General features: G+C 42.5%; 1 long non-coding RNA gene and 2 pseudogenes across 2 annotated transcripts in view; 1 reads left to right on the top strand and 2 right to left on the bottom strand.

Moving 5' to 3' along the window:
* LOC101568096 overlaps positions 1 to 202 on the bottom strand; it is a 700-nt pseudogene extending 498 nt beyond the window's left edge.
* A 170-nt stretch (positions 203 to 372) lies between these two features.
* Positions 373 to 10552, top strand: part of LOC111815336 — a 25360-nt gene continuing 15180 nt past the window's right edge. Inside the window, exons 1-2 of the long non-coding RNA XR_002820041.1 lie at positions 373 to 445; positions 9419 to 9423. This is a non-coding gene — a long non-coding RNA (uncharacterized LOC111815336). The remainder of the gene's footprint in view (positions 446 to 9418; positions 9424 to 10552) is intronic.
* LOC101567692 lies at positions 5634 to 8154 on the bottom strand (annotated as a pseudogene). Its single transcript, XR_192391.2, has one exon. The product of XR_192391.2 is annotated as an elongin-A pseudogene (transcript).

Below are 10552 nucleotides of genomic sequence, written 5' to 3'. Positions count from 1 at the left end.
CCTTCCCCTGCCCCTTCTTCTCCTCCTCCCTGCCTTCCGCCTCTCCTCTACCTCATTGTCACCTCCTGCTTTCCACTCTCTGCGTTAGTGTTCCCGTTCTGGGGACATCTCGGCCATTCTCTGCCTCCTGTACGACCTCCTTCTTTTCCTTCAAGTCCTTGGTGGTGATCTTGGACCTGGTGTTCATGGCCGCATCTGACATGGTTGGGCACACTGGTGGTTCGGTGCAGCGGGTGAAAAATAAAGTGAGAGTTCGAGGACTCTGGTGAGACAGCTGCTGGAGACCGCGGCGGAGGTGCGCGGCGGAGGTGGCTGCAGCGAGCAGGGAGACGGTCCGGGAACAATGCAAAGATGGCTTTTCAGAGTAGCCAGTCTCTTGTCTTAATTTTGTAAATCCTCTCACCATTTTCTTCCAGGGATCACCGAGAGACCAATAAATCCCTACGTGTTGAATGACCAATGATGTACATTTTCCCATATATTTATTTGCCATTTCTACTTCTTCATCTGAGAAGTTTGTATTTATTTTAAATGCCTATTTTTGGACTGCATCTATAAATTTGGGGGAATATGATTATTTTCAAGTTATTTATAGGTCCTAAATATTAATCCTTTGTCTGAAAGACAGTTGACAAAAGCTTTTTTCTCACTGTGAGTTGTCCCTTCACTCTATGATTTCTTTTGCTGTACAAGAGCTTTTTAATAGGATGAGATGTCAGTTGTTGACTTGTAATATTTGCCATGTGGTCAGGGTTTTGTTCATAACACTTGACCTACACCTATGTTATCAAGAGTTTTATCTATTTTTCTCTTCTAGCAGATTTAGTGTTTCTATCTTAATATTTATATACTTAGCCTATTTGATTGGAATTTAGAGCATGGTGAGAGATATGGGTGTAGTTTTAATCTTCAGCATTGTAGTGGATTTCTAACTGGTGGTCAACTTATTACACTCTGATGAATTAAACTAGCATGGAGCTAGGTGCCAGAGGTCCACCTGACCATTGCTGCCAGCAGCATAAAGGCAGAACAGGAGAAGCTGCTGAAACACTGTTAGGGATGCTGTTGAAAGAAGCTGTCAGACCTTTTGGAAGCTGCCAGTTCTCTTGGGCTGTTCTCCTGGAGGACCTTGTCATGCTGGCTTTTCTGATGAACTTTGGAGAAGCTCTGGTCCTCATCTTGAGCATCGATTCCTGGCTTCAGAGGGGAAGATGGCGCATTGCTCAGCCTCATGAAGCTTGTCGCATTGGCTTTCCTGATGGGAGATCAGCTTTCTTCATTGCTGGAGGGGCTTGTGATCTCACTGCTGCTGAGGATGGCTGTAGTACTTATGGGGGAGCTCTGTGCTTACCTTGAGTGTTGATTTCTAACTCTAGCTCAGATCCTTCAGCTTGCTGACACAGATCCTTCATTCCACTGGCGCAGACTTCCTAGATTCCACCACTGACCTTTGGGCCTTTCCAGCACAGATCTGTGAAGGGGCCTGTATGAGACTTCATTGTAGGCTCTAGACTTCAAGTTGGACTTGTGGGAGGCATTGTTATGAGCTATAGGTTTCTAGCTGGATTTTTACAGGCTATTAGGATCTAGGCCTTCAGCTGGATTCTTTAGTATTTAGCATATAGATAGATTTCCTGCACTTGTGTGTGCTTCTTGGGTGATTCACTATAAAACACTATTTTAAAATGTGTCCTTACTATATTGTTGACCTTGCAAAAACCCCAAACCACAAGAAGCATGTAGAAAGCCACTTTACCCAGAACCATTTCTTAAAGAGGCTATCTTGCTTCTGGTGAAAGTGTTTAGCTCCTTTGTTAAAGATAAGGTGGCACCTGGGCATGGTGGTGCAGGTCTGTAATCTCAGCACTGAGAAGGCTGAGGCAGGAGGATTGTCATGAGTTCAAGTGCATCCTGGACTACACTGTGAGTTCAAGGCCAGCCTGAGTTATATAGTGAGACACTGTCTCAAAAAACAAACAAACAAATAAACATCAAAGAAACAGATAAGGTGGCTGAGTGTTTGGAGTTGTTTCTACATTTTCTAATGTGTTTCATTGATCCTCATATCTTTTCTTTCTTTTTTTTCTTTTTCTTTTTTTTTCTTTTTTCTTTTTTTGCCAGTACCATGCTGTTTTTATCATAGTAGCTAGCTTTGTAGCATAATTTCAAATTAGGGAATGTGGTGACACCTGCCTTGCCTTTGTTGCCCAGTATTGCTTTTGCTATTCTAGGTCTCTTTTGGCCAAATGAATGTTAGTATTGTTTTCTGTAGTTATGTAGTGGGTATTTTGATCCAGAATGCAATAACTTTGTATGACAATTTTGGGAATATGGCCATTGTTCTATGTTGATTCTTCCTACCCAAGAGCAAGGAATATCTTTCTATTTATTAATATCCTCTTCTATCCCCTTTTTGAGACCTATAGTTTTCACTGTAAAGATCTTTTACTTCCTTTGTTAGATTGATTCCAAAGTATTTAATTTTTTTCAATCATAATGTGAAAGTTTTGGTTTCCTTAATTTCTATCTCATTGAGTTTTTTGTGTGTAGAAATGTTATTGATTTTTGAGTGTTAACTTTGTATCCAACTATGAAACTGAACCTGGTTATTAAATCCAGAGTCTTGGTGGGTTTTGGGGTCTCCTATGTAGAGTATCATGTCATCTGCAAATAATGATAATTTAACACTTTCCTTTCTATCCTCATTCCTCTTATTTTTTTTTCTTTTGTCTAATTGCTCTGGCTAAATTTTCTAGAACTATACTGAGTGGTGTGAGTGGATATCCTTGTCTTATTTCTGAATTGAGTAAAAGCTTTCAGTTTTGAACATATACTATGGTCATACAGTATGGCCGTTGGTTTGTAATAGAAGGCTTTTATCAGATTGAGATAAAGACCATCTTTTCCAATTTTCCATGGGGTGTTGGACTTTGTCAAATACTTTTTCTGCATCTATTGAAATGATCATATGATTGTGGTGTGTCATACTTACTGATTTGCATATGTTTGCATCCCTGGAATGATTTGTACTTTGTCATGGTGAATAATCTTCTTAGACTGATGAACAGAATTCAGTAAATGATTCTTATTGAGGATTTTTGCATCTGTGCTCAATAGGGAGATTGACTGAATCTTTTTGGTTGAATCCTTCTCTGGTTTTGGTATCAGGGTAATGCTTGCTTCCATGAATGACCATGAGTATCATTTCTTTTTCAATTTTATAAAAGAATTTGAGGAATAGTGACATTAAATCTCTGAATTTCTTGTATTGGACAGTAACTCTGTCAAGAACTGAGTTTTTCTTTGTTTTTTTTTTAAGTTTTTTTTTATTTAGAAATGGGATTCTTGTTTTGTATAACTTATTTAATTAAAATATTCATCTTGGTAGTTACCACAAAAAAGTAACATAAAAAATTGTATTTACATTTTGGGACCAAAATACAAATGAAGAGCAGGGCAACCACTTGCTCCTTCCCCTCCCACCTCAAAGAAAGAAAAGCCCCAAAGAACCTGCTCATCACACTGAGGATCACAAGGGGTTCGTCTGGAATTTGGTGATTCATGTGTAGTGTAGCACAGAGAAAGATTGCACGAGGCTTCACACGGAGACCAAAGGTTCCACATCGTCTGCACCTGCACCTGCCCTGCAGCCGCTTCGCTCAGCCCGAAGCTGCTGGCTCTCCAGGCCACACCCCTGGCACAGACATTCAGAGGGAGACAGGAAGAGCTGGCACTTTGCCAGAGGAGTTCATAGAAATCTGTATGTACCCAAAAAGGGTACTGACGTTGGAATGGACAGATTTGTGTCCTTCCTTTCCCACTTAAAGACCCCTACTAAAGGGGTCTGAATCATACACAACTGAACTTGAAATGGGAAAAACTGGTTCAGTAGCAAAGAATGAGAGACATAGTTGGGAGACAAGTTCAAGGTGACAGACACCTAGAGGAAGCTATTCCAGACAGTAGATGCCTGGCACCTGATCCATCTGTTAATTTAGTTTCAGATAAGAGGCTAATATTAGATCTGGGGACTGGGCTATACAGGATAGGGGTAAAACAAGCCATAGCAAGAGGAAGAATGCTTTACCCAATTCAGATACATCAAATTAAAACCCGGCAATACTTGTGTCCCACTGCAGCAGGCACCTGGCACAGCAACACACACCAAGGAATGCAGAGCCTGCGGTGCCCTGGAATCTTCCAGGTCAGCCTAGCTGAGGTCTCTAGGGCTATGGGAATGGTGGGCTCCAAAGTCTAGGCCTTCAGGGAGCTTGAGGAGGGCTCCCTGGCTGAGCTTGGCCAGCTGCCCATCATCTGGCCACCTATGCCCTCTAATTGTCTGTAGGTTTCTATGGTTGTACTTCTCAAGTTCCTGGCGTGTCCGCCTGCGTCACCACCACACGGTTCCTACTGGCCCATGTTCTTTGCCAGCCAGGAATGAGTAGACACTGCCCTCCTACTTCTGATCTTGCCTCTATGCCAAGCTGAAAGCTAAGAGCCTCCCCTCCTAGACTCGATGGGTGCCCCTGTGGCTCAGGTTCCTACGTGGCTCCTTCCTCCAGCCCTGGCATAGGCACTAAAGACAGAAGGCCTGCGCTGCGGAGCTCTCTGCTGCACAGTACACCGCTGCACTCTGGTCACACCATCCCAGCCTTCAAAAGAGGAGCAAAAACAAAAGCAATTTCCAACAAAGCACTGCAAGCTTAAAAAACACTCACTCCTAATGGCAACTCACCAGGATCAAGATTAAAGTGCTGGCTTTTAAAACTCCAAAGCCATGTTGAAGGCTGTGTGAAAGGCCCTGCCATGTTTGTGGTGGTTTCATTTTCTTCCTGGGCTGGGGTGCACGGAGTTGGGGGAGGATCACTCAAAATTTGAATCAGAAACTGGAAATTATGAAATTGCTGATTTTATGCAAATTAATCTCTCAAGGTTCTGTGTCCTCTAGTGAGCCTTATTTAGAATAAAGAAACAGAGACTGAGAGACAACTCAGCAGCTTAAGCACCTGCCTGGCAAGTGCAAGGTTCTGAATTCCATCCCCAGGATCAAAAAAGAAAGGAAAGAGAGTGAGAAAGAGTGAGCAAGACAGACTTACAAAGATGGTAGGACTCTAGGCTTTGCTAAGAGCCTCCCTTAATAAATACAACTGAGTGGGTAGAAAGAGGCACCTGTGTAGAACTTGGAGCAACACTGAGGAGGGGCGGAGGGCCAGGAGCCCGCAACACTGCTGTCCCCATGCCAGGCCCCCCTAAGGATGAGCCTGATACCCACTCCTGGCCCGACACACAGCAAGCACCACACAGATTGCAGGGCTGCCCAGTCCTCCCTCTTGACAGTCTGCTCTGCAGAGCAACCTGGGACAGGGAACAGCTTTCATCTAACTTTAATAAAGGACCTGCAAAAGAAAAGGCTGAATGTGTGGTGAAGGACAAAATGAAAACCCCCTGCAAAACCCTGTGGGTGATAGAAATACAATCTGGGGACAATATTTATTAAAACTATGACATAATAGTTTACAAAGGTTCTAATTAGCAACAAAAGTATAATTAACCTTAAAATCCTCAGTGAGCCTGAGGTTTCACATCGTCTTCAGAACCCTGCAGTGTGCTCCAGGCAGGGTATGAGACTGCGGCACACAGGGCCGACACCAGCACACGTGCAGGCTGCAGAGGCCAAAAGCTGGCACAAAGCAAAAGACTCCGGTCTCCTCTGGAAGGCTCACTCCGCAGCCCCAATGTCCCTGTATTCCTGTCTCCCAAATTCCACCTGCAAGGCAGGTCTTCCCGTTTATTGCCTGGAGAATCTATTCTTGAAAGCTTTAATCGTCTTGGCCATCATCGGGGCAACTTTCTTCACTGCTGGTTTCCTAGGATCATAGCAGACAGTACTGTTGACCACTGGCGCCAAGTGGGCGCTGCTGGTGCTGGGGCCATCGTAGGCCGGCTCCTCCGGGCTGGAGTTAAAGCTGTTGCTGCTGGCAGGAACGTGGCTGCTTCCTGTGGTGTATGGGGCCGGCTTAATCTTGACTTTCTCATGGACAGTGACTCCTCCAGTTCCAAACTTCTCCTGCCTCCGCCGAACATCGCGAGGTGGCTTGGCCACAGAGTTGACAAAGGCCATCTTTGCTTGCCGGCCTTTGGGCTTGTTGGCATGTGCAGATCAGATATTCTTTGTCAGAACTCGTAGCCACTGCTCTCGGGCATCCTGAAGCCGCAGCTACATCTCCCTCCAGGACTCATATTCTTCGGGTCTTTCTTCCTTAAAGTCTCAGTGACAATGAACTTTCCATAATTGATCTGTTTCTTCAATTAAAACATGATTGTATTCCTCTATGCGGTACAACTGCTCTGGTGTACACCTCTCCAGAACGGGTTCAAGAACAGAATAGGGGACTCCTCCCACTTCATAGATGGAATTGATGTTGTTCTTGAGCACACGGATGCACTGCTGGTGCAGGGTCATCATTTTGGGGAGATAGGCACACTTGGAACCAGAGTACACCTGCATCATAGAGTTCATCCTGCGCCCCGTGAACCCGGCTGCTTCTTCTTCCTGGAGCGAAGAAAATGCTTTTCGCTTTGGCTGGGAGGATGACATGAACTCAAGGGAGGATGACATGAACTCAAGGGAAGGAAGTGGGCGGTAATTGGCCTGGATTGTAGACAACGGGAGGTCTGGCAACACTGGCAGTGCTTCGGGGGTGGGGGGGGACCTTTCTCAGCCTGGCTGAATCCATTCCAGTTGGCTGTGGCGTCTCAGATTTGTTTTCATTCACTTTGGGCAATTTTTGAACTGAGTCCAAGTTTTTACTAGTGCTTTTGGAACCACTTTTTTAAAGTCCTTTTTCCCCAGGTGCTGTGGTTGAAGTTTTTACCACCTTTTTCTTTTTCTTGTAGGGCTGGTCATAGCTGAGGTACGACTCAAACGACATGGTGGGCTGCTCAAATTCATCATCCACGTCGGTCTCCTCCACTTTAGGGAGCGAGCTCAGTGACTTCCTCTCTGAATTGGAGGTTTTTACTTTCCCTTCTTGAGTCTTGAGGTTGTTAGAAACCTTCTCTCTTATTTTGGAAGAGTCTCCCACCCCTTTCCCCACGTCTAAGCCATCCGCACTTTGCTTGCTTTTGTCTGACTTGGTTTTCTCAGAGTCCTTGTGCTTTGATTTTTTAAGGTGGTTGTCTGAGACAACCTCCACAGAGGGCAAACACTTCTTTTTGAGGCTGCTACCTTCTCTTTCCTTCTCTTTCTTGGTGGCACTGGAGGGCAGTTTCTCCTTGACACTGTCCCCTGACAGTGGCCTTTGGTTCTCCTCTCTGGAGAGAGACTTATGTGGTTTCTCTCTGCCCAAAGAGGACTTTTCATCGCTCTTGGCTTCCCCGAAGCGTTTCTCCTTGTGGGAAGATTTGTGCTCCTTGCTTGGATTCAGGGTCCCTTTCCCATGGGTTTCACCCAGGTGTTGCTCATGGCTGACCCCTAGTCTATCGTGAAAGGCATTACTGTGGCCTTTTCTGGGTTTCTGATGTGGAACAGTGGGCTCATGCTCCTCCTCTGGGGACCTGTAATTGTCCATGTACATCTGATGAGGACTGCCAGCGGACGGAGGGGACTGGACATGGCCGTAGTCAGAAGACTTGGGGTCTGAAGAGTATGCAGGTGACATTCTGAGATACCTCTTCCTCTCCTCTCTCCTCTCATGACTGTGAGACACTTTGTGAGGTCTTTCCAGCTCCAAGAGCTTTTTGTGTTTTTTCTGTCTGTGCTCAGGGCTATAGGACCAGCTGCCGGAAGCTTTCCAGTTTTCCTGGTAGTCCCCTTCGATCTCTTCCTCTCTCTGAAGAGCTTCCCGAGGGCGCTTTCTTGAATTACTCTTCTCAAAGTCCTGTTCCTCAGCCTCATTGTTTTGTTCAACAGGCACCAGCTTCTTCCACTGGGCCACAAGGCCCCTGGTGAAGTCCCCAACTTGCTCATGCTTTCAAAAGCTATTCACCGTCTTCCCAACCCCTGTCTACTGTAATAGGTAGGGTGGAAAATTTCTTCAAATATTTCAATAGCTTCTTGGGGTCCGGGTTCGCGGCCAGGCGCGCCTGCAGCTTCTCCACCACCTGGAGCGCCGACTCCACCGCCATCGCTGTCACTGGGGCGGCCTCCTCGCCGGAACTCCTGAGTTTTTCTTTGTTGGTAGAGTTTTAGTTATAGCTTCAGTTTCACTCATTGATACTGGTTTATTTCTTGATTCATCTTTGTAAATTCATATGTGTCTAGGAATCTGTCCATTTTTCCTCTGTTTTCCATTGTATTAGAATTCTTAAATGAAAAGAACAATTGAAGAAAATCATGACCCCCAAACCAGCTCTCCAAAATGTTCTAAAGGACATTTTAGAAAGACATAGCAAAGATTACAATTCCAAGAAATCCAATAGAAAGAATCTATCAGGCATTGTAAGTAATTCTTCTTGAACTAAGTATTGATGATCATCTGGATTTCTGCAGGATCTATTGTGATTTCACATATTTCATTCCTAATTGCATGGATTTGAGTCTTTTCTTTCTTTCTTTGATAAGGTTGGGTAAGAATGGGAAGAGTTTTATTTAATCTTTCAAAGAAACAATTTTATGGTTCATTAATTTTTTCTTTCTTTCTTTTTTTTTTTTTTTTGTCTTCATTGCATTTCTTTCTCCTCTGATCTTTTTATTTTTCCTCCATGTGTTAGCTTTGGATTTGAATTCTTTTTCTTTTTCCTAGATACTTGATGTTCTTTAATAGGTATTAGTTGAACTTTCTTTTTTTCTGATATGGCAATTCACAGCTATAAATTTCCTTAAATTTATAAATTATACACTTGACTTCTTTCATTTCTTCTTTCAATAATGCCAATATATTAAATTTTCTAAGGACCATTTCTAAAAGAGGCTGTCTTCCTTCCAGTGAAAGTGTTTAGCTTCTTTGTCAAAAGTAAGGTGACAGCTGGGCATGGTGGTAGAGGTCTATAATCTCAGCACTGAGAGGGCTATATTATATTGGTATTATTGTTTAAATGTAGAGATGATCTAATTTCTTCCTTAATTTCATCTTTGGGGGCCGGGGAGATGGCTCAGTAGAATAAGTGCTTGTCTGGCAAGCACAAGGGCCTGAGTTTAATCCCTGGTTCTGAAAAAAAAAAAAAAAAAAAGGCTTAATTTCATCTGTGATCCATTCATTTTTTGGAAGGGTTTTATTTAGTTTCCAGGTGTTTATGTACTTTTTGTGTTTTCTTTTGGCATTGACTTTCAATTTCATTGCACTATGGTTTCATAATATACATGGATAATTTCAATTCTTTTGCATTTGCTTCAGCATGAGCTAGTATGTGGTCTGTTTTGGAGAACATCCCATGCACAGGTGAGAAGAATGTGTATCCTGATATTGTTGGACATAAGACTCTGTAGACATCTACTAAATTCTCCATTTTATTCACAGGTTTTGTTCAGTCCAAGAGATACTTTCTTTGTTGACTTTTTGCCCTCTAAATCTGTCTATGGCAGTGTGACATTGAGTTCCTTCATTACAATTGTATTAGTGTCTGTTTAATTTTTCATGTCTGTTAATATTTGTTTTGTATATTTGGGTGTGGTGGTATTTGGTGCATATATATTTTATGCTTGTTATCCTTTCTTCTTGGCATTTTTCCTTAACAAGTAGGCAGTAACTTTTTTGTCTCTCTTGCTCAGTCTTGATGTGAAGTTCATTTTGTCTGCAAATAGAATGGATACCCCTGCTTTTCTCTGGTTTCCTGTTGCATGAAATATTGTTTTTCATCCTTTGACTTTAATCCATGAATTTCTTTTTGAGTTAAATGTGTTTCAAGTATACAGCATATTGTTGGATCTGGCCTTTTGATTCATTCTGCTAGTCTATTTCTTTTGATTGGTGAATTGAGACCATTTATGTTGATGGTTACAAATGATATGTATTAATTTAATCTTGTCATATTATTTTCCTTTTGTTTTTGTATTTCTGGCTTTCCCTTCTATTTAATTGCTTACAATGCCTGATAGCTTCTTTATGTTGGTTTTCTTGGAATTGTAATCTTATGTCTTTCTAAAATATCTCTCAGAACATTCTGGACAGCTGGTTTGGGGGTCATGATTTTCTTCAGTTGTTCTTTTCATTCGAGTATCTTATTTCTCCATTGATTTTGAAAGATAGTTTTGCATTGGACATCCATCTGGGCTGCAGCTTCTTTTCTTTTAGGGATTAAAATACTTCATTCTGAATTCTTCTTGACTTAAAGGTTTGTGTTGTAAAGTCTGCTGTGGTTCTGATTAGTTTTCCTTTATATGTGATTTGCTTCTTTTTTCTAATACCTTTAATATTCTATTATCATGCATGATTTTTGGAATCTTGAGTGTTATGTGACTTGATTTAGATTTTTTTATCATGTATAATTGGAGTTCTGTATGCCTCACTTACCTCTATGTCTAATAGTTTCTTTCTTTCTTTCTTTCTTTCTTTCTTTCTTTCTTTCTTTCTTTCTTTCTTTGTGTGTGTGGCCAGCTCAGTCCACCAGGGGG

This window comes from Octodon degus, unplaced genomic scaffold, assembly GCF_000260255.1.
Source record: "Octodon degus isolate 3935 unplaced genomic scaffold, OctDeg1.0 scaffold00015, whole genome shotgun sequence".
Taxonomy (NCBI): Eukaryota; Metazoa; Chordata; class Mammalia; order Rodentia; family Octodontidae; genus Octodon; species Octodon degus.
The sequence above is the reverse complement of the archived record's forward strand: the minus strand, read 5'-3'. Positions and strand labels throughout refer to the sequence as shown.